This window comes from Triturus cristatus, chromosome 3_1, assembly GCF_964204655.1.
Source record: "Triturus cristatus chromosome 3_1, aTriCri1.1, whole genome shotgun sequence".
Taxonomy (NCBI): Eukaryota; Metazoa; Chordata; class Amphibia; order Caudata; family Salamandridae; genus Triturus; species Triturus cristatus.
This window is the reverse complement of record NC_140583.1, coordinates 1,018,104,689-1,018,129,318: the sequence shown is the minus strand read 5'-3', so window position 1 is coordinate 1,018,129,318 and position 24,630 is coordinate 1,018,104,689. Positions and strand designations below refer to the sequence as shown.

General features: G+C 47.2%; 1 pseudogene; it reads left to right on the top strand.

The window, feature by feature from the left end:
* The first annotated feature begins 21,642 nt into the window (after window positions 1-21,642).
* On the top strand, window positions 21,643-22,362 carry LOC146861431 (oocyte-specific histone RNA stem-loop-binding protein 2 pseudogene; annotated as a pseudogene).
* Window positions 22,363-24,630: the final 2,268 nt, after the last annotated feature.

Below are 24,630 nucleotides of genomic sequence, written 5' to 3'. Positions count from 1 at the left end.
TGCCTTTCTAGGTATCACGTCATACTGCAGACAGTGGATTCCAAATTTTTCACTGGTAGCGAAGCCATTGATAGCTCTCACGTGCAAGGATGTTTCGACTCCTTTGCCATGGACGGAAGAATGTCAGAAAAGTTTTTCTGAACTGCGTGATGCGTTGTGTTCGGCTCCTGTGTTAGGTACTCCTGATTACAGTAAGCCATTTACACTATACGTCCACGAGAGGGAAGGTTGTGCGTTGAGTGTTTTGACGCAACAATTCGGTGGTAAGCAGCATCCGTGTGCATATTTTTCCTCGACCTTAGACCCGGTAGCTAGAGCGTTGCCGAGTTGCTTGAGGGCGACGGCGGCAGCTGCGGCGTCTATTCGACAATCCGCAGGTCTGGTCATGGATATTATGCTCATAGTGATGGTTCCGCATGCAGTTGACACTCTCTTGAATCGGACAAAAACTCAACATCTGACGAGTGCAAGGTTGTCTGGGTATGAGCTGACCCTTTTGGCAAGTCATATACAGATCAAGCGTTGTAATGTACTGAATCCGGCGACATTGTTGCCGACTAATATGGAATCAGATGATGTACCACCACATGATTGTTATTTACGAACTGAGGAAGAAACAAAGGGTCGTGTGGACCTGAAAAACACTCCATTGACAGATCCCGATGGTACTTTGTATGTTGATGGTTCATGTTTTAAGTTGCCGAATGGCGATGTGACGGCTGCGTATGCTGTAGTGACGTTGAGCACGGTTGTGGAAACTGCGAGATTGAATCAGAATTCAGCGCAAGCGGCAGAGTTGATTGCGTTGGCAAGAGCATGTGTTTTGTCTAGAGGAAAGCGAGTAAATGTGTTTACCGACAGTCAGTATGCATTCGGTGTTGCGCATAGTTTTGGTCGATTGTGGAGAGAAAGAGGATTTATGACATCGCATGGTACGAAGATCCAACACGGGCAGCTCGTGAATGATCTTTTGGATGCACTTACATTGCCTAAACAGGTATCGATCGTTAAATGTAGTGCACATCGGAAAGTGACGGATGATGTTGGTTGTGGTAATGCATTTGCGGACGAGATTGCTAAGGAAACGGCAAAGAATCTTGCAACCCGAATGTATGTTACGAGTTCAGTGAGATGGCCGACGGAGACTGGTATGTGTGAAGATACTGTTGAAAGTGTGAAAGCAATTCAGAATGAGGCCACTGAAACTGAAAGGACCAAGTGGAAAGAAAGCACGGGAAAGTTGGACATGCATGGATGTTGGGTTGACTTGTCGGAACGTCAGAGGTGGATGTTACCGGATGCTTATGTATTAGCTGTCGTGACTATGGCTCATGGGTTGTCACACATTAGTGCGAAAGGTATATGCAAGTTATTGTCCCCTGTATGGAAGAATGATGGCATTGCTAAATGTGCTGAGAGGGTGGTTAAGAATTGTATGGTGTGTTTGATGCATAATCCTGGCAAGGGCACCCCCACTCCACCTGGTCATTTTGCTCCCCCTGTCTGTCCCTTTGAAGTTATCCAATTGGACTTCATCCATATGGAGAGATGCAATAATCTGAAGTATGTTTTAGTTGTGGTTTGTGCGTTCTCCAGATGGATTGAGGCCTATCCTCTTAAGGATAACACTGCCCTGTCCACAGCGAAAGTCCTACTGAAGGAATACTTTCCTCGGTATGGAATGCCACGGATTGTGTGGTCAGATAATGGAAGTGAGTTCGTGGGAAGTGTGATGCAGAGTGTGTGTAAGGGCCTTGGAATTCGGCAGAAATTCCATAGCGCTAATCATCCTCAGGCAGCGGGTTTAGTTGAAGGGTACAATGGTACCCTGAAGCTGAAACTTGCAAAGATACAAGCTACGACTGGTTTATCATGGCCTGATGCCTTGCCTCTGGCTCTCCTATCAACCAGAGCGACTGTACACTCTCGAGTAGGGCTCAGCCCATATGAGATTGTGTTCGGCCGCCCTGCGAACATTTGGGGAGTCCCGAGACCTAAGGCCTTTGATAGTCTTGAGTATCTAATGCTAATTGATTATCTTCATGATCTGACTACTAAACTAAGGGTAATTCATCAACAGGTCTTTGAAGCTCTACCGGCACAGACAGAGGGTCCTGGACATCGGCTCCGGCCAGGTGACTGGGTCGTTACCCGAAATTTTGGCCGAAAACGTAACTTGGAGCTGAGATTTGTGGGACCCTTCCAAGTGTTATTGACAACGAGGACTGCAGTTCGGTTGGAAGGCAGAAAGAACTGGGTACACGCCGGCCATACTAAAAAAGTACCGATCCCCTCACCAACAGATGGTTGGGTGAGAACTGGGATTGCGGCAACGGAAACTGAGACCCCTTTATGCTTTGTGCCGTTTAGCGATGCTCAACCTGTAGGAGACAATTCATCGCTGCCAGACACACCTGTTGAGTCATCAGTCATAGAGAACTCAAGATCTGAATCGTCGTCCAATCCACCGAACACTGTTTCACCAGCTGAACAATTGTTTGTAGAGCAGACTCGACCTGGAAGAAATCGATACTTTCTTCGTCCACGTAACAAGGACTAATAACATTTTGTCTTATATTTTCCTTTACTGGTGCTACGAACATTACGAACAATTACATCCTTTCCTTTTGAGTTTCTTTTTATGTGCCTTTTTGCAGCTAAGAGATTTGTATTAAAGCTGAGTGTTTAGGAAAACCTATCATCCGGGTTAACCGTAGGGCCGTGCGGGTACTCCCTTCTGTTTAGCAGGTTTCTGACACTAGGTCGGTTACTTTTGTTGACTCCTGGGAACTCCTGGGAATTGATAATCGCTACTCAGAACGAAGTGCGTCAAGTACGTCACGGACGGTTTTTAGAGGATGGCATTCTCTAAGCTGTTGGAAGTAGAAAGGATGTCGGCGCAAAGATCAAAATTGCAAAAGATTGTACGAACAGAATGTTTTCTGTTTCAGGTATTCCTACTGTTTCTGACTGTGTCTATGCTATTGGTGAGCGGAGTGTATTTTGGAATACAGTCGTTATTGCCTTCTGTTTCACCTACTCTTTCTCCTAAACTAAGCTCCATTACCACTGTTTCTCCACATTCTTTTCATCCCCTGCCTCAACATGAACAGGTTAGACGTGCGGAATTCATGAATAACTCCTTCGTTCAACTCCTACATCAGCATCATTTGGTGATGAATACTACCAACTGTTGAGTGTGTGGGTTAATGCCACATACCATGGATAGGGGTATTCCGTATCTGGTTCTTCCTTATAGCTCCCAAGGGTCAGCTCGAGCATTCCAGACTATGTTTCGTAGTGCACTAGATTACTACCCCAGTCGAGAGCCACGCTCTGCAAACTTTGGTCCTGGTCCGTACCACAAGCCTTTGGCGATAGCGATTGCTGATTTAGATAGAGATGTTTTTGATGCATCGCTTATTCCAGATGAAGAGGTGCAAGCCTATAAGGATTTGAGTGAGGCTGAGTACAGTACGTCAGTAGGTGATAGACAGCTCAAGAGCTCGTCCCCAATATGGATCGTACCCCACCTCGGTAATTTCTGCTTGAAAGGTTTGGGTCGAAATCCGAGAGCACAACTTGGGAACAGTGCTTGTACTGATACGTATGTCCTACCGATGCTCTCTTCCCCTGTTTTACTGACTGCCAAGGGTACTTATTTCGTATGTTATGAACGTGCATATACATGGTTACCCCGTGACTTCTCGGGTACCTGTTATATTGCGAATCTTTTACCACCGACTTTTACGGTTGCCTCAGACTATCACAAAACCAGAATTGTGAGAGGCGTTATTAGCAAAGAGGACACTGCCGGTCAAGAAGCAGGAGACTTCTTTAAGGGTTTCTTGCCGTTTTGGGGACCTTTGGTTAATAGTAGGAACCTAAGACAGTTGACCCGTGTAGTCGAGTCGACTGCTAACATAACTGCGAGTGCTCTTGGTAATTTAACAGCCGAACTTCAGGCAGATAGACTCATGACGTTGCAGAACCGCATGGTTCTAGACGTTGTTCTTGCAGATAGAGGTGGTGTGTGCAAAGTTATCCATTCGAGCTGTTGCATTTTCATTCCTGACAATGCTCCAACTGTTTACCAAGCCATCTCGAAGTTGCATAAGATTTCCGAGTCCATACACGTGGACGAAGGTAATTGGACACTTCTAGGATGGTTTTGGGGCATGATATCCACTTGGGGTTGGAAGATTCTGATGATCGTAGGGGTTGTTGTAACGTTTCTATTCACGTGTTGTCTTTGTGTGCAGTGTGGTCCTGCCTTATGTGGACTTTGTGTTACAACGTGTATAAGACGGCCATCTGTTACCAAGGAGACATTGATGGATAGAATGATGTTCCAGCAGCAGCTGAACGATTTGATGACTATTGAAATCGATTCCGATCTCGACTAGTGCTTGCCTACATGAGGGCAAAAGGAGCGTCTGAGGTTCCGTGCGAATCGGAACGACACTTTTTGGGTGTGTTCGAATATGGACGAGTTTGGTATCTACGAACCGCAAATGACGAGTTTAGTGGGTGTACGCGGTTTCGCTATGCAACCACGTATGGTTCGTCTCATGTTTGGGTTTGTCCATCCGAACTCTCGGGTTCCATTTTAGATGCAGCATCCATTTTGTTTCTTGCCCTCAAGTAGCCAGCGAACGGACCTTGTCCGCTCTGTGACCCTGGGATTCCCAAGCTTACACTAAGGACACGTGTTTCTTTGAGGGTGACTTTTATGATAGGGGAAATGACACGGCAAAGGCAGATGGCCCCGCTCAAGGCTCATCTTGCCGTGCCGGTCTATTGTTTCAGTCGTGCATGCATTGGGCACGAGGTCTTTGATCCTGCAATCAAGTTTCCGTTATTACTCCCAACACTCTTTTCCAATCTGTTGTGCATCCTTGTTCTTTCTTTGCATCTGTTTCTGTCCCTTCTCCTAATGTGTTTACAGTCAGAATGGAATGTGTTTAACTGTGGGGATAATATGTTTTTACAGTTGGGAACTGGCAATGCTGCTGTAATTATGTTCCGGCCTCCTGAAACATGAATGCGACCCTTTTGAAGTTTATTGTGGGAACTGAGTTGTAACCTTTGTTTGCCATGTTGTGCAATGGCAAAAATGTGTATAAAAGGAGCGATCCACTTTTGCAATTCGAAGCAGTCTCCCAGAACCTACACGTTGTGTACTTCTTGCGTCTGTATCCCTGCAGTAAATAAATGCTGATCTTTGACGTCGCCGGAAGTGTCCCGTGTCTCTGTGTTTTGTACGCCAGAACAGGTAACCCACGAAGGTTTCAGGTGTTATCCCCTGGCACTGCTGGGTCTTAGAATAACCCAGTCCTTCAGATCTTCAGAGTCTAATTCTTTGTCCGTAGAGGGTTCAGTCCTTAAGAGCTCCTCTCAGGTCACAGACAGCAGGTCCAGCACTCTTCTGTTTTTCAGCAGGTCCCAAAAGTGTTATGTCCAGGTCTCTTTGTGTGCAACATATATGCTTGGCACCAGCTAGTTGGTTAGGGTGACTTCTGGGCACTTCTTAAACAATGTGGTAAAAGTTTCCAAGGTAACACCACACATTTTTCAGTAGTTACTGTTTGCCTTGCTGCAAACAGCCCAAAATGCCATGTATCAGGTCATTTCCAAGATGGCTAAAGACTTCAGCCACACTAAACCTGTGCTCTAAGGGTTGTGGGTGTGTAGTTGCGTGAACTAAGATTTTCACTTGTGTCCTCACACATTTAACATGAAAATCCAGTTTGAAGCAGGCAATGCACTCACAGCAAACCCAGTCAGAATTCTGGAAAGACAAATGCAGAGTCCTTCAGCAGCCAGACAGGGTGTACACAAGTACTGTCACTGCATCATGTTCTCTCCTTTTCAAGTCCACCAAAGAGCTACATGTGGCTCAACAAAAATGTCAGGCAGGATTTGACACTGTTGTGTCAACAGAACGCCCACATCCCCCACAGTGAATATTTTATTAAGCTCAGATTAGTTAATCTCTGTTCATTCAGGTATGGCTATTTTGTGCTGCTGTGAGGAAGTTCAAACTTATTTCACACCTCTAAGCAGGCTAAGCACAGGCTGGGAATTGCTGTAGAGTTAGAGCAAATTAGCTTTCAGGAACTTCAGGCAGAGAAAAGGTAAGTTTTTATAGGTAACTTTTCCTACACATTTAATAAAAATCTTATTTTACCTTTAGATTGGCTTTTTATTAAATATAAAAATATATATTTGAATGGTGTCTGCAGCTGGTACAGGTTAAATGTTATAGATTTAAGTGTAGAATATGTACTATGACGTTCTTTGTGTGGTACTTACAGTCTGACAAGTGACACTGTAATTTTGGACCTCGTCACTGGGGGAACATGTAATTTATAATGTCATACCTGCTCCTCTCCTAAATATTATACACTCTATCTTGTGGGATGCATGGTGTGCTTAGGGGTGATTAGTTAATATTTAAAATAAGATTTTCCTACCTGTCAAAAGGGTGATTTTCGGAGGCCTGGGCACTAGGGTTCAAGCTGCTGCTATTAGGCTACACAGGGAGGCCTGAAGCAATGTTTTCATTGCCACTGTAGGGGATGACAAAATAGGTGTTGTCTACAGGCTGCATTTAATGTTTCATTCCTGGGGTGTATTTTCACACATTATACTATGGTTTTATATGAAAGTTTATTGCGCCTATCAGGGAAAGCCAATGTAACTATTTTAATGGGGGAGCACAGGCACTTTACTACTGGTTATTGTCTGGACCCGGATCTCACCGCACAGATCCGTTTAACTGTGCTCGTGGAGCTTTCTCCTAAATTCTCTTTAAAGTCTGGGGTGAAGCAGGGTTGCATATTGGCGCCTTTATTATTTATTTTATATATCAACTGTTTAACAGCTTACCTAGCCTCTTCTCACACAGATATACCCAGAATCGCAGACTCCCCAATGCCCGCTCTACTTTATGCTGATGACACAGTATTGTTGCCCTTAACCCAAAATCTCTTAGACATCAGGTGGACTGTTTTGCTTCCTTCATGATTAACCTGAACCTTAACACCACTTATTAAAAGTCACACACCATTTCCTGTGGCCCAGTTAAACTAAGGCTAAATAAAATCAGTATTAACGGGCATGTCTTGACGACAGTCGAGAATTTTTGCTACCTGGGACTACATTTCAGTTCCTCAGGGTCCTGGAATTCCCATTGCGCTGAGCCTGTACTTAGTTAAGCCAAACCGCAGGCACAGTAATTAACCTCATCAGACTGCAAATCAGGGGCACATTGTCTCTACCTTTGAAAGTGTTTAACTCTCAATGTATAAGTGTGGCTACTTACAGAGCGGGAGTTTGGGGCTTTAGTAAGTGCGGCTCCATTCAGGTAGAGGAAAAACGATTTTTGCAAAGGATTTTAGGTGCACCGCCACCCACCCTCAAACTCATCATCCACTTTGAGTTAAACCAGGGTTTTATCGAGGACACGATCCAGATGGCACCAAACACAGCAGTTGAACACAGCCGCCAAACTCTGTAAGGACATTATATCCGACTGCATGACATTGGACAAGGCTTCCTCCATACCATGGCTGAGTTATTTACGAGAAACTTTCGGCTTCCTCGGCATACCCTGGTGGTACTCTGAACCTAACCGCATCCCCAACAATGCCAAATCCGAGGGAAAAACATTATTTAAGGCCCACCGAGCAAACATTAGGTTGGAATCTGAGTTATTGAAACCCTCGGTTTTGCAATATTATAGCTTTCTTTACACTGATGATTCCCCTCTGTATCTGGCCCTGGAGTTGACTAGATGGGAGCGGTCCCTACTTTTTGGCTGCAGAGCTGGGACAATTTACTGGTCTCTCTTTTTTAAACATTTTTTAGACACAGAAGTGAACACGGTCTCCTGTTGCCCATGTGATAATCGCTCTGCTCAATCATTACTGCATTTTATGTTCTTCTGCAATTTGCACAGTTTAGCACCACAGCACTTTCTGATACCTTTATTAAGGAGGCTAGGCCTTCATCGCTTAAGAACCGGTATCTTCCACTTATAATCCTTGTGCTCCCCTAAAATTGTCTTTTCAGTCTGTGCCTTTTTGAAAACAGCACTTAAGGCTACGAGCAGTATGTGGGGCTAGTCCGATCGAACATTACGAGCAGCATGGCATAGTACAGTGAACATGATAGATGCGTCGGGTCCATTAGCGGAGAACAGTAGGGGCGCTTGGCGGACCGTATGGGAGGTTTTTGTTCTCTCGCTATCGCCCTTCCTGCTTTTTAATTGTAGCTTTTATTTCCCATTCTATAACAGCGCGCTGCAATCTGATCCTGTTCTGCATTTTAGGTTTCCCTACTCATTCTGGATATTTGATGTATTTCATGACATATCTCGCCACACAGCTATGTGCACCTTTTCTATGTAATTTTATGGTCATTTTGCACATTTAAGCATGGATATCTGATGTATTATCTGACGTGTTTGTTTTGTTCCTCAAAAGTCTTTTTAGCTTTTTTAAATATTCTCATTTTATAACTATTTTTAACTCTTATGTGTGTCTACAGTTAAGCGCATTATTTTTTTATGTACCTTTATGCTCTATTGATTTTTAAGTCGAACAAAGATTTTGAATTGAATTGAATACTGGTTATTAGGATAAAATGCACAGAGTTTTAAAGCCAGCAAAAATAGGGTCCAGAATAAGTAGAAAAATTTGGGATGACCAAGCAGGAAAGGCAAATGTGCTAAATGGGGAGCTGCCAGGCCAAGGGCAGGGAGAGTCCACGGGCTAGACAATAAGACACCTCGCTCCATCTATTTAGAGTCTAGACCAGCAGTTCTTTACATTTTTACTTCTGTGGACCTCCAATCGTTACCAAAGGCCACAGATCCCAACCAATAACATTGCTACATGTTTACCCTCAAAACTGTAAAAGCATACAGTACAACAATATAAAAATTGAGACATCTTTTATTGAATTCACCAGAAGAGAACAAAATCATTTTTTAAAAACATTTAATGGTAAGGTTGGAGCTTTTCAGAATTTGTGTTTATTTTTAAAAGATGAATCAATAATCTAAACTCTAGCTTGTTACTATCTTTTTTTTTTTACTATTAATGCAAGTTCTTTTTTTGTCATCACATACTAGTGTTTCAATTGAGGCCACCAATTATCCAAACAAGACATTTGCTCTGCATGTGCTACTCCCAAGACCAGAGTTAAGAATGCCAACCTAACTTTTAGACCCCAATTTTAAATTCATTCGCAAATACAGAGTGCATTTCAATTTTTAGTTTTATATTGTGTGTTGTTGTGTATTTATACTTCAGCAATTTTTCATATTATTTAATTTTCTAAACAGTTGCAGATCCCCCTAGTTGAACGTGTGGAGCCCCGGGGCCCACTGACCACAGTTCTTGGCATGCCTGGACTTGACATTTGACAATGCCACAAAAAGGCTTGGGAAGATTTTGTAATTTCACCCTAAAAAACAATCTTGCATACTTATCCACCACTCTGATCCCCCCTCTATTATATGTATCATCTAAATGACTGATGTTTTATTCAATGTAGGCACAACTTAACATTAAGGCTAGGAATTAAAAACTGTTAGGAAAAATATAGTTAAGGTTTCCCTAAGATCAGCAGGAAATGTTTTTTTATGGAAATGTCTTTAATATTGATAGTTGGGTACAATTTTTCCAATGGGGCTCTAGACCATTCAGTCTCAGACAACATTGTGAATAGAAGCACTCCAGACTAATAGTGCACAGTGCTCCAATTTCTACCTGCAGAGTTAAAAGTATTTAGAGACGGTTTTATGAGAGCCCTGCATCCTTTTTGCAACACTTAAAAGTGGAACAAGCATGACGCAGGGCTCTCAGTTCGATTTATGAAGCAACGTGAAGCCATTCTGCTCTGCTTTGAGTGGCTTCATAAATCATGAGTAAGGTGACGCAGCACAAATCGCTGCAACGCATTACTCTATGCCCAGGGAGGTGTTCTATGGGTGTTGGTGTGGATTTTCCCATGCAACACACATGGAATTTGTCACAGCTCCAGATTTACAAACTCATGTAAACCTAGGGAACTGTCAAATCCGTATGCCTCCAAATATGAGGTGCAGTGAGGAGAGATATGTTTATTTCTCCTTGTTTTTTCCTCCTTCCATGTGTGCTGCAGCACAAATCGGAAGAGGGACATGCCTTTTAGGATTGTTTTGTGCACTTCCCGCACAAAAACATTCCTGCATGCAACAGAGGCACCCTTGCACCATGGTGCCTATGTTGGTGCTAGGATGGCAAAATTGCTCCAGCGAAGGGAGAAAGGACAGGAATGCACTGCATTGCTTAAATACAGAGGGGCAGATTTATGAGCCCCTTGCGCCACTTTTGCGTCACTTTTCCCATGTTAAAAGGGACGCAAAAGTGGCGCAAGGGGCTCATAAATCTGCCCCAGAGCATTCCTGCCCTTGCACTTTGGCACAAGGCAGCACAGCACGGTGCCTTGCTGCACTGCCCTATGCCAAAATCCCATTAATGAGGCCCTTAATGTCTCCATTGAGTGGGAAACATTATATCATGCCCATACAAGTCAAGTTTCAAGATTTAGCTACAGCATTCACAAAACATGTGTGGCACTGATAGAGATTACACCAGAGTACTTATGATCAGGTCAGAGTTTCCATAGGAAATATTTTTGTATTTTATTAATACCTTTGGCACCATTTGACAAATATGCACAAAGTTTTTTCAAACAGAAGTACATCAACTTTAGGTTCATCTAGGTAAGAAAAAGGATTAGAGGGTCTCACAAGTGCAATTTCCCATTTTTATTCACATAAGATTATTTGCTGCACAATATAGAAAATACTACTGAACTGAACTACATCAAATGTGGTATGAAGGTAGGGCTTTAGTACTTTTGTTGGTTTGGTTCAAATCTATCAACGTTTAAAAAGGTGGGAATGAAAAGAGGACCTGTTAGATCTGGGGGTCTCTAGTTGGCAGAGGTATATACCTTACACCAAATAGGGACCCTTGCTTCTAGTCAGGGTACAAGGACACACACGGTAGATAACCCCTGCTCACCCTCTAGGTAGCTTGGCTCGAGCAGACAGGCTTATCCCCAAGGCAATGTGTAAGGTATTTGCACGTAGACACCACAATGATCCCCCTTCTGTACACCACAAACTTAGACCACACAGGTGAGTTATATCAAAATTAATATATCTTTATCTAGTTTCCGCAGTTGAAATCAAGCATCACAGGTTTATACAATATTCGCTTTCTTGGTTGGTCGGGATCGTAAGACGATAGTCTCTAGTCTCTTGTGCGATTCGATACTCACTGAGAATGAATCAGTTTGTAGGCTCTTGATGTTTAGGCAGCTACGTTGCTCCGGCGGTGTCGCCGCACTCGTTGTAAAAGCGCTCCTCGGGCTGTTCGGTGCAAGGTTTCCACAACTCCCTCGACGAGCCCCCAGTGACGATGTCGACGTCACCGGAGTCAGCTACTCACAGCGCGGCTTCGTGGAGCAGGGAAGTACGACTCTCGATCTGCTTCAGGCCCCCGGGTCGCGGCAAGGCACGTGCCGATGAGCACGTCGGTCTTCTTGATGCGGCAACCGGTGTCAGGCCCGGGACAGTGCGGCACTCTCCAGCAAGACAGAGAGCAGCCAGCCCACTTCACAGGCAGATGTTGAGAAGCTTGGTAGAACAGTCCCCGGTCCCTGCAGCACACAGCAGCGCAGGGGGGACACAGCAGAGTCTTGAGTTCTTGGCAACCTTTCTATCCCTGGGTTGCGAAACAGGAGGCCAGCTCTTCTCAGGCCCTTAGAGATTCGGTTTAAGACACAGCACACAGCAAAGTCTTGTTTGGTCTAGTGGGTAGGGTCAGCACACAGCACGACCCCTTCTCCTCCTCAGCTTCAGTTGTACAGCAGAACAGGTCAGCCCTTAGAGCACACAGCAAGGCAATCTTCCTTTAGTTCTTCAGCGGTCCGTCTTTCAGCAGAGGTTCCTCTTGATGGTAGAATCTAAAAATCTGTTGTCAGGGGTCTTGTACTTATACCCCTAAAAGTCTTTGAAGTCTTTGTGCAAGTGGGTCCTGAGCCCGGTCTGATCCAGTTCTGGGTGTTGCTGGAGCACTTTGTTTTCCTGGCCTCAACATTCTTTTCAGAGTGAGGGGCAGAGTCGTCCGCCGCCCAGCAGGAGGTGGAGCCAGCAGTGTGGCAGGCAGGCACAGCCCTATTCAATCCCAGGTGCTATCTCCTCCCTCCACTCTCCTTGCAAATGTCGCCATTCAGCAGAGGGCTGACTCAGCCAACCTCCTGGGGGATCCCCAGCCCCTGTCACTCTCAAGCCAGACAGTCAATCCACAAGCACGCCCAGGCACACAGAAGGGTCAGACAAGAGAACAGCTACTCTCTAAAAAGTACTATTCTCCAACTCAGGATTTAAAAACAACCTCTCCTAAAAGATGTGTTATTAAATGCTGAGCTCAGGGATATCAAACACTCATGTCTTATCTTGTTCCTATGAGAAGATAGGCGGATAGCCATTGGCACCAGCCCCCCCCCATGTTAGCCTATGGAGCAAGATAACCTTGCAGCAGTGAACACACAAAATGGCCGTTGTTCACTACCAGAACATGTTACCTGCACTAGTACATGCTCTACCTTTTACATACATTGCACCCTGCCCAGGGGGGTACCTTGGGCCTTCCATAGGGATGACTGACGTGTATAAAAAGGGAAGGGTTAGGCCCGGTCAGTGTGGACACTGGCCAGGAGGACATGGCAGTCCGGGGACTGCAGGCAGGCCTGCGGTGGCAGGCCTGAGACACCGTTTTAGGGCTACACAGGTGGGTGGCGCAATCAGCGCTGCAGACCCACTAGTAGCATCTGTCATCACCAGCCCTGGCACACACAGTGCACTTTACTAGGGACTTCATGGTGATACAGATATGCCAATCAGGTATATCCAATCAATATGATATTTTACACAGGGAGCACTTACACTCTGGAACTGATTAGCAGTGGCAGAGTGTCCAAAGCATCTAAACCAGCAAAAACGAAATCCAGCACAGCATCAAAAATCCAGGTAGCAGAGGCAAAAGATAGGTGAAAAACCCACGCCAAGGATGTCAGGTCTAACACGTGTCCCCTCCAGCTGAAAGTGGGGAGAACTACCCACCCTCTTGGGAGTTCTCATCACTAAGGCAGAAAAACCTGGACAGACCATCAGCATTGGCATGTTCTGTACCGGGACGGTGTTCCACCGTAAAGTCCATTCCCTGTAGGGAGATGGACCACCTCAACAGTTTTGGATTCTCACCCCTCATCTGCATTAACCATCTGAGGGGCCTGTGGTCGGTCTGAACACGGAAGTGAGTCCCAAACAGGTAGGGCCTCAGCTTCTTCAGGGCCCAGACCACAGCAAATGCTTCCCTTTCAATAGCGCTCCACCTCTGTTCCCTGGGAAGTAGCCTTCTACTGATGAAAGCTACGGGTTGGTCCCCGCCCTCGTCGTCCATCTGTGAGAGTACTGCTCCCACGCCTTGCTCTGAAGCGTCTGTCTGCACTACGAACTCACTCGAAAAGTCAGGCGCCTTAAGCACCGGTGCTGTGCACATTGCAGTTTTCAGGGCATCAAAAGCAGTTTGACAGGCCTCGGTCCAATTCACTTTCCTGGGCTGATTTCTAGAGGTTAGTTCTGTCAAGGGGGCAACAATGGTGCCGTACCCCTTAATGAACCGTCTGTAATACCCGGTGAATCCTAGAAAGGCTCTCACCTCTGTCTGCGTCTTGGGGGGTTCCCAAGCCAGAATGGTATCAATCTTAGCCTGTAGGGGCGCCACCTGGCCGCTCCCCACCTGGTGTCCCAAATACACCACCAATCCCTGCCCTATCTGGCACTTACTGGCCTTGATAGTGAGGCCTGCCTTCTGCAGCGCCCTCAACACTTCACAGAGGTGTTGCAAGTGTTCCTCCCAAGTGGAGCTGAACACAGCAATGTCATCCAGGTACGCGGCGCTGAATTGCTCCAGCCCGGTCAGTACCCGGTTGACCAGTCTCTGGAAGGTGGCAGGGGCATTTTTCAATCCAAAGGGCATGACGCGAAACTGGAAGTGCCCCTCTGGCGTGGAAAATGCCGACCTCTCCTTTGCCCCTTCAGTTAAGGCAATCTGCCAGTACCCCGAAGTCAAATCGAAGGTGCTGAGGTACCTGGCAGCTCCCAACCGATCCACGAGCTCATCAGCTCTGGGGATGGGGTGCGCGTCAGTCTTGGTGACCGCATTGAGCCCGCGGTAGTCCACGCAAAACCGAAGTTCTGACGGGCCACCGGATGTAGCAGATTTCTTGGGAACGAGGACCACTGGGCTAGCCCAGGGACTGCTAGAGGGCTCAATTACCCCTAACGCCAACATCTTGGAAACTTCTTCCTTGATGCTGGCCCTGACCTTGTCAGCTACTCTGTAAAACTTCTGTTTCACAGGCAGGCTATCTCCAGTGTCCACATCATGGACGCACCAATTGGTGACACCTGGTGTCAGGGAGAACAGGGAGGCAAACTGACCCAACACCTGGCGACAGTCTCTCTGCTGCTCTGGGGTCAGGGTGGGCGAGAGGACCACACCATCCACTGACCCGTCTTGCTCCTTGGTTGCCAGGAGGTCAGGGAGAGGATCACTATCCTCCTCCCCACCGTCATCTGTAGCCATGATCATCGTCACTTCAGACCTCTCGAAGTGGGGTTTGAGGCGGTTCACATGCAAGACTCTAAGGGGCTGCCTAGGAGTCTTCATGTTGATCAGGTAGGTCACCTCACTCTTGCGCTCTACCACCTCATATGGCCCGGTCCACTTGTCACGGAGCACACAAGGCTCCACCGGCGCCATTACCCACACTTTCTGCCCAGGATGAAATTCTACCAGAGTGGTATTCTGGTCGTACCATCTTTTCATCTCCTCCTGGCTGGCTTCTAGGTTCTCCTGAGCGAGCTTCCTGAAGTGCTGCGTTTGGTTGCGGATGGCCAGCACATAGCTGAACACATCCTGGGGGGTTTTCCCACGGGATTTCTCCCACCCCTCCTTCACCAGTGTGAGAGGTCCTCTAACAGGGTGGCCATACAGCAGTTCAAAGGGGCTGAACCCTAAGGACTTCTGAGGCACCTCCCTGTAGGCAAACAACAGGCATGGTTACAAGACGTCCCACTTCCGTCTCATGGGCTCCGCTAGGCCCATAATCATACCTTTCAGGGTGCGGTTGAACCTTTCAACCAACCCATTTCCTTGAGGGTGGTAAGGAGTGGTGAACTTATAAGTTACCCCACACTCCTCCCACAGAGACTTCATATACCTAGAGATGAAGTTGGTACCCCGGTCGGAGACCACCTCTCGGGGGAACCCCACACGGGAAAAGATCCCCATCAATGCACGGCCCACCACGGGTGCTGTGATTGTCCTGAGAGGGACTGCCTCCGGGTACCGAGTGGCGTGATCCACCAAGAGCAGGATAAACCTGTTGCCTAAGGCGGTCTTGGGATCCAGGGGCCCTACGATATCAATGCCCACCTGCTCGAAAGGGGTGCTCACTACAGGAAACGGCTGGAGGGGCGCCACGCACTTCCCTCCGCTCTTACCACTGGCTTGACAGGTTTGGCAAGACTTACAAAAGGTACCAACGTGCTTCTTCATCTGGGGCCAGTAGAAGTGGGTGACAAGCCTGTGATAGGTCTTGTCTTGCCCCAGATGTCCTGCGAGAGGCAGGTCGTGAGCCAGACCCAGTAAGAAGTTCCTGAAGCGTTCGGGTACCACCAGCACATGGGCTGCACCAGGCTCAGCGAACTTAGGCTCACTATACAGTAAGTCATCCTCCCAGTAAATCAAATGTTCCTTGGACCCTAGGCCGGCTGCCTGGTCTGCAGCCTGCTGCCGCACACCGACGAGAGAAGGGCACTCCTTCTGAGCCTGGCAGAATTCCTCCCTAGAGGGGCCACCCTCTTGCTGCCAATGGGTCAGCTCAGGCAACTCCCCCAGTTCGGCCACCTGCTCCCCTGTAGGTTCCAGGGCATCCCCCTCAGGTTCTGCTTCCTCCTGGACCGGGGAAACAGTGGGGGCCGGTTTCCCGCGCCCTCTGCCCCTTCCTCTCTTGACAGGTCCCTGGGCCATTGTTCCAGGCTCCGGTTCTACTAATCCACCCTCACTGGCTGTCATGGCACGTGTGGATACGCAGATCCACGCTGGCAGTCCTAACATCTCCAAGTGAGTTCTGTGCTCTACGTCCTTCCATGGAGAGCTCTCCAGGTCGTTACCCATCAGACAATCTACCGGCAAGGCATCACTGACACAGACTTCCAAGGTACCAGAGACTCCCCCCCATGTAAAGGGAACACACGCCATCTTGCAGAGGCGCAATGAAGTGTCAGCTGCCACTACTGGGCGGAGCACATTGGGAATGACTTGCTCTTCAGACACCCACTGACACCTGACAGATGTCACACTAGCCCCGGTGTCTCTCAGAGCCTCTATCTCCCTCCCATTGATGGTCACCTTTTGCCCGTATTTCTTAGTGTTAGCGGGTATCAAGGTATCCTGGACCATCTCTTGGTCTCCTAAAGAGACAAGGGTCATCATAGCTAATCCCTCGTCCCCACTGGAAATCAAATCCCCTCCCAAAGCTACACTAGCTAACCCTGGGACTGGAGCAGCAGCTGGTGCTGGGGGTTTCTTGGGACATTTAGGGGCGATGTGCCCCACTTCCCTACAAGCATAGCAAGTAGGCGGTGGTCTGTTGCCCTTAGGGGGCCAAGACCTCTTAGGCTTGGGGGCTTGGGACTCCTTCTCCTGGGAACTGTTTTGGGGCCCTTTAGAGAACTCCTTACTGTTACCCTTGTCCTCCCCACCTTTCTGCTGGGGACCCTGTCCACCCTTCGCTGGGATACTTACCTCCCCTTTGTTGAACCTGGTGCTAGTCCAGCGGTCTGCCTCTTTAGCAAGCTCACTGGGATCAGTTAACTTGCTGTCTAAAAGATGCTGGCGCAGCTCTGGAACACATAGACTACTCAAGTGCTCCCAACTAATCAAGTGACACAACCCCACATAATCAGTAACTTTGCTGCCCTTTATCCAACCTTCCAGTGCACGCGTGTACATACTCACACACTCCACCCAAGTACTTGAATCAAGTTTCTTGAAGTTCCTAAACTTCTGGCGGTACTGTTCTGGTGTAAGCCCATACCTGAGGCATAAGGCCTCCTTCATAGTGGGGTAGGTTAAGGTCCCTGCTGCTTCTAAGGGTGCTAAGACATCCCTCCCAGAGGCCTCAAAATGCTTCCACAACCCTGCTCCCCAACTCTTCTCAGGCACTTCATTCATTTTCAAGGCAAGCTCATAGGATCTAAACCATGCATAGATATCCTCACCCCTCTGATAATTCTGTACCAAATCTTTCGGTATGTATACTTTACCCGCCTGTACTGGTTGTGCGCTGCCACCATTCGGACTGGACTCCACTTGTTTAGCTTTAATGTCCAGCTCCCTCATGCTCAACTCATGAGCCAACTGGAGTTTTTTCTCTTCCAAAGCGAGAGCATTCCTCCTCTCCTCCGCCTCTTTCTCACTGTCAAGGCGCAGTTTCCTTTCTTCCGCTTGAGCTTTGAGCTTAAAAAGTTCAATCTCATGGGCCCTAATCCTCTGATTTTCCTCCAGCTCCTCTGGAGAAAGGCTCCTACTGGAATGGGTGCTGCCAGCCCTAGACGCTGGCCTATTCACTGGCAGATCATCGGATCCAAATCCGTGCTCCGGTGTGCCATCCCCTCCAGTAGTTTCCTCGGTTGCGCCATTCTTGGCCTCCCACCAGGCCCTTAGAGCTTTCTGTAGCTCCGTCTTGTTGGCGCCGCCCTTCACTGGGCATCCAAGCTGCTTGCAGAATTGCTTTAGTTGATCCTTCTTGTACGTGAGCAACTTTTCTACTTCAAATTGCAATTCAACCTCCTCACCTACTCCATTCAGAGACATGATGCTTCGTCGATCCTCCAAGAATAGTCTTCGCAAAAACTTCGTGCAATGCAACTGCTTACTAGATTAGTGATGTACGAAGAATCACTGCAGGTCAAGTGCAAATACTGGTTCTAATCCGCACCGCTGACCACCAATGTTAGATCTGGGGGTCTCTAGTTGGCAGAGGTATACACCTTAGACCAAATAGGGACCCTTGCTTCTAGTCAGGGTACAAGGACACACACGGTAGATAACCCCTGCTCACCCTCTAGGTAGCTTGGCTCGAGCAGACAGGCTTATCCCCAAGGCAATGTGTAAGGTATTTGCACGTAGACACCACAATGATCCCCCTTCCGTACACCACAAACTTAGACCACACAGGTGAGTTATATCAAAATTAATATATCTTTATCTAGTTTCCGCAGTTGAAATCAAGCATCACAGGTTTATACAATATTCGCTTTCTTGGTTGGTCGGGATCGTAAGACGATAGTCTCTAGTCTCTTGTGCGATTCGATACTCACTGAGAATGAATCAGTTTGTAGGCTCTTGATGTTTAGGCAGCTACATTGCTCCGGCGGTGTCGCCGCACTCGTTGTAAAAGCGCTCCTCGGGCTGTTCGGTGCAAGGTTTCCACAACTCCCTCGACGAGCCCCCAGTGACGATGTCGACATCACCGGAGTCAGCCACTCACAGCGCGGCTTCGTAGAGCAGGGAAGTACGACTCTCGATCTGCTTCAGGCCCCCGGGTCGCGGCAAGGCACGTGCCGATGAGCACGTCGGTCTTCTTGATGCGGCAACCGGTGTCAGGCCCGGGTCAGTGCGGCACTCTCCAGCAAGACAGAGAGGAGCCAGCCCACTTCACAGGCAGATGTTGAGAAGCTTGGTAGAACAGTCCCCGGTCCCTGCAGCACACAGCAGCGCAGGGGGGACACAGCAGAGTCTTGAGTTCTTGGCAACCTTTCTATCCCTGGGTTGCGAAACAGGAGGCCAGCTCTTCTCAGGCCCTTGGAGATTCGGTTTAAGACACAGCACACAGCAAAGTCTTGTTTGGTCAAGTGGGTAGGGTCAGCACACAGCAAGACCCTTTCTCCTCCTCAGCTTCAGTTGTACAGCAGAACAGGTCAGCCCTTAGAGCACACAGCAAGGCAATCTTCCTTTAGTTCTTCAGCGGTCCGTCTTTCAGCAGCGGTTCCTCTTGATGGTAGAATCTAAAAATCTGTTGTCAGGGGTCTTGTACTTATACCCCTAAAAGTCTTTGAAGTCTTTGTGCAAGTGGGTCCTGAGCCCGGTCTGATCCAGTTCTGGGTGTTGCTGGAGCACTTTGTTTTCCTGGCCTCTACATTCTTTTCAGAGTGAGGGGCAGAGTCGTCCGCCGCCCAGCAGGAGGTGGAGCCAGCAGTGTGGCAGGCAGGCACAGCCCTATTCAATCCCAGGTGCTATCTCCTCCCTCCACTCTCCTTGCAAATGTCGCCATTCAGCAGAGGGCTGACTCAGCCAACCTCCTGGGGGATCCCCAGCCCCTGTCACTCTCAAGCCAGACAGTCAATCCACAAGCACGCCCAGGCACACAGAAGGGTCAGACAAGAGAACAGCTACTCTCTAAAAAGTACTATTCTCCAACTCAGGATTTAAAAACAACCTCTCCTAAAAGATGTGTTATTAAATGCTGAGCTCAGGGATATCAAACACTCATGTCTTATCTTGTTCCTATGAGAAGATAGGCGGATAGCCATTGGCACCAGCCCCCCCATGTTAGCCTTTGGAGCAAGATAACCTTGCAGCAGTGAACACACAAAATGGCCGTTGTTCACTACCGGAACATGTTACCTGCACTAGTACATGCTCTACCTTTTACATACACTGCACCCTGCCTAGGGGGGTACCTTGGGCCTTCCATAGGAATGACTGACGTGTATAAAAAGGGAAGGGTTAGGCCCGGTCAGTGTGGACACTGGCCAGGAGGACATGGCAGTCCGGGGACTGCAGGCAGGCCTGCGGTGGCAGGAATGAGACACCATTTTAGGGCTACACAGGTGGGTGGCGCAATCAGCGCTGCAGACCCACTAGTAGCATCTGTCATCACCAGCCCTGGCACACACAGTGCACTTTACTAGGGACTTCATGGTGATACAGATATGCCAATCAGGTATATCCAATCAATATGATATTTTACACAGGGAGCACTTACACTCTGGCACTGATTAGCAGTGGCAGAGTGTCCAAAGCATCTAAACCAGCAAAAAGGAAATCCAGCACAGCATCAAAAATCCAGGTAGCAGAGGCAAAAGATAGGGGAAAAACCCACGCCAAGGATGTCAGGTCTAACAGGACCTTTTAGGGATATTTGAAATGTTAATTCGCCGATCCTTCACTGGTATTCATATCCATGATGATTTGTCATTCCTTTTCTAAAAATAAAGCCACTCCATTGGACTAGGGAGCATTATGTCTATCTGTTGATTACGGAGTTGTGAATCCAGCTCCAGATTCATGAATATGCTGAGTCCTGATTGGCTGGCCATCGAGGAAACATTTCTGTTGAAGCTGCCATTATCTAGCATGGTGCACTGAGCACTGTGTTGGGAAAAATGAAAATAAAAAGGATATAATGCTGGGTGAACCTACCCTGACCCCAGGATCCCTATGAGGGGGGCTCTAACGGGACCACCTTGGTATTAAAATAAATTTCAGAAACATTATTTTCATTGCCGCATTTATGAATCTTACACTGAACACCAGTGTAGCGCATAGTCTTTTATTTTCTTTATTTAGTTAGTTTCTCATAAGCGGACCCGCAGGAAGCGGCAAGCTCAACAACAAATCAGGCAGAAAATGAACAGTGACTAGAATTCTAGAATACAGAAGGAAGGAATATATTAACAGAGAAGAAAGACCTAATAGAATGTTACAACCAGTCTCTGCAACTGACCTCACTGCAAAATGCTGACAACCATGCACAGCAGGTGTTGGTGCCCATCGAAGGTTGGGCGCACGGGCTGGTCCAAAGGGGGGCCTTGCAGCAAGCTCTTCACAGTAAATAGCTGGCGGCTGTGTGCAGGTTGATTTGGCCGCCCATAGAGTGTTGAGTGCAGGGCCTGGCTGAAGTTTAGGTCATTTCAGCCAATCCACTCTGTGCCCAGCAGAACCCCGTGGTCCACCGGTGTTGACCACCGGAGAGAGTCGGCCATCGGGAAACACTGGATGCTATTTAGCAAATATTAAAGTGAAGCAATGGTTAGCATTGGGTAAAACACCTCAGTGTATTTTTAAAACAAAAAACGAAAATACACTTAAAGTGCAGTTATGGTTGTACATTACAAATCAGAAATTTGCAAGCCATGCTTAGGAGAACTATTCATAACTCAAACAACAGTCGCCCAATTATAATTTGCACGTCAAAATGCAATGCTTATAACCTTTCAATATTTATACCAATTTTTAACACACCTAAAATAAAAATGTAATTATATAATAATACATAATCAAACCAATCCATGATACTACACTCACAGTAATCTCTGTCAAAGATTTTTTGAATAACTTACTATGTAATCTTATCTCTGAGCCTGATGGAGGTATGGAGCCGGGAGCTGCGCGATGGATGCAGGAATAGTTACCAGGCTGCAGTCTTCCTCTGGAACCTATGCAGCAGATGGGCACCATGCCTGCGGCCCTGCTCCCTGAGTCCTGGATTATGGTGGAGTACAGCTCTGCTCTGGAGGAGTTACTTGGTGTGAACAGCAGGTCTCGTATTCTTTCCTCCGATTTGACCCTTTCTGAAGATGAGAACCCTGAGGACAGGATCCCCATGCAAAGACCCTGGATGCCCGATCCTATACCCCCTGGCATGGTCAGTGTTGCAGTGTCCTCAGAGCCAGACCTGAATTGTGGATGGAAGATCTGCTACAGAGACCCATCAAAGTACGAGACTGATGAGGCAACTCTGAGGAGGCGGCAGAAACAGATAGATTATGGTAAAAATACCATTGAATATATCCGCTATCTGCAGCAGGTCCCCAGGGCTCAGAGGAAGCCAGGAATCTATCCAAAGAGCCCTAACAAATACTGCAAGTACAGCCGGAGATCCTTGGACACACAGATCAAGCTCTGGAGGTGGGCCTTGCACACATGGGATGCCCCTGCTGAATCTTCTGTACTAGAGGCATCAGAAGGCAACTGCTCAGAAAGGCAGTTGGAGTAATGTCTGAGAAGCTTTAAGACCTTTGAAGATGTCCTGGCTGAATCCATAGAGAAGCAGATATACCCATCTTCCCAGCTTTGGGAATCTGATGATACTTCTTTCAACTGGTTCAAGTTTCTGGAGGGAGCCACGGGCTGCAAGAATGGTCCTTGGATGTGGTTATGAGAGCCAGGGTGAAAGACACCCTCTCCTCCCATGTGACTTAGAAATAAGCCATGGAACATGTAGAACTCCATCTATACTGGTGTTTGGCGCTTTGTGATCATTGTTTTCTCCTGAACAAGGTTCAATTCCTGATCCCAACACAAACTTCAGCAGTGTCTTGTTTGCCAATGCAGTACAGATGTGCACAAAGGGCCGTATTTATGCACTACATCCCTCGAAGTACCCACACCTTAAAGGTATACTTATGGGTGTTTTGATAGCGATCTGGTGGTGTGTTATCCGTGATGCACTTTTGCCCTGGCAACTCTGATGCACTGTTTTGCCAGTTAAAGACAAACTGACTGTTGCAGTGGACCTATGTGCTTAAGAAGACTGTCCTCTAATGAACAGTATTTCCTGACTGCATCATCTGCCAAAAGCTATCTTGAGCTATCTGTTTGAATGTCTACCTTTTCCTGCTCCACCAAAAGACCAAGCTCTTACCCTGGGATGTCCTTCAAGCTTTGGTCCTCACCTGCACCCCACTTGCCCCTCAACTGCATATTTACTCCATGCTTTTGGCACAGAGTAACTGGGTTGTCTCCTTCCAGAAAAGGATGGAATCTTTGGATGTGATCCATGGGTAAATTCTCGTGGCTCCATTGACTTACTCCATGATTCTGGGCTAGATCCACCTGAAAGGTGCAAGCATACGTGCAGTCATGTCATTCTCATCTCTTCGATGCCTCAGGAAAGGTGGGTCTTACAGGTCACAGCTGTGTCCCATCTGTCGTGTAATGGATTTGGGCATTTCTGTTAGTTTTTTTTTCAATTGTTTTCTACTTTTTCCTTATGTTTGTGTATGATCGTGCCTTTGATTCCAAAAATGTAAATAAAGATTACCTTATAATTTATGTGGAAACTCTTTCAGGAGTTTCAGAACAGTCAAGGGCTCCCAAACTAAGAATGTGTCTGTCTATCAGCTCCATTTATCACTGCTGTCCTGGGACTTAATCTTCTATTGAACCTAAAATGGAGCACGTCATAATCCTCTTAGCACCTTACCTTCAGGGTAGCGAAGTTGAGAAGTTCACTGCTTACTCCGGGAGGAGTGGATACAAACTCAGAACTCAATAGAATAGCTTATAAGAAGTAATAAATCACAGTCCAGATGCTTCTCTAGTTTGTTATTGAAAAACGTCTTGTTGCTAACATAACCCCTCAATATGGACAGATTGTATGTAGCAGTGCTCATTGGTCCTCAGGGGAATTTCATAGTGATTGTCTATGGGGAGCTTCTATGGTTCAGTTTACTCTTCTGACCAAGAGTTATTGTCTCAGCCCCCTAGAAAAGTGTACTAGTTCCCACCCTTCCGTGATCACAATGGCACAGTACCTTTCTGTCCTTGGCTGTAGTTGAGGCAAGCCAAGTCTGCAGTTCATCATTGCCTCATATCTTGAGGTGATGTGTGTCTGGCATGTCCCACCAATCAGAATTTGCTTCATATTCTCTCAGGCCAGCCGACATTGATTGCAGTATGGGGAAGACGAGCTGGCGTACACCCGCTTAGGTGAGGGTAGACAGTCGCAGTACTGACAATGAATTGGATTTGTGAATCATGCTGCTTGGAAGTTGATGAGCCCTGTTCCTCATATTCTTCCTTGGGCCCAGACCACAGTCCCTCTGACCTAAACAAAGTTGGAGTTTACCACTGTTGATGTGGCGATGACCAATGTCCTCGCCCATGAACAGGGTCTGCCTTCTCCATGGCACATTTCACTCTGGTGCAACAAATTACTGTAGTCATTAGTTGATCAGCTCCCCACACTTTCTGGTAGTGCGCTCACCCACTAGCACTTTAGTGTCCTTCAAAAAGTACATCATCTCCCCAGCCCCTTCACTGTCCCCCATTCTAGGGCGTGATTTCCTCATGCGATGGCCCCTCGAGTACCCCGCTCAGCAGCTGGTCAGCTCTTTCCTTTATTGATGGCTCCAAGTGCACTTCTCCTGTCAGTCTTTCAAACTTTCCCATGTTCTCTACCCAAACCTGGCAAACAGACTTTGTAGAGGATGCATGTTAGAAATAGGGTTTCTGGTTGGTTAGTGTATGCACCTAAGCCAGCCAAAACCCACCACTATATTCAGGATAAGGAGTTACACACCCAGGATATCCCAGAGGCCTATCCCAGAGGCAATGGGCCCGATTCACAGAACTAACTTAAGACAAAATCGTAAACTTACTACCATTTTGGTATTCACAGAAGGCACTTACTCATTTTGGTATTCAC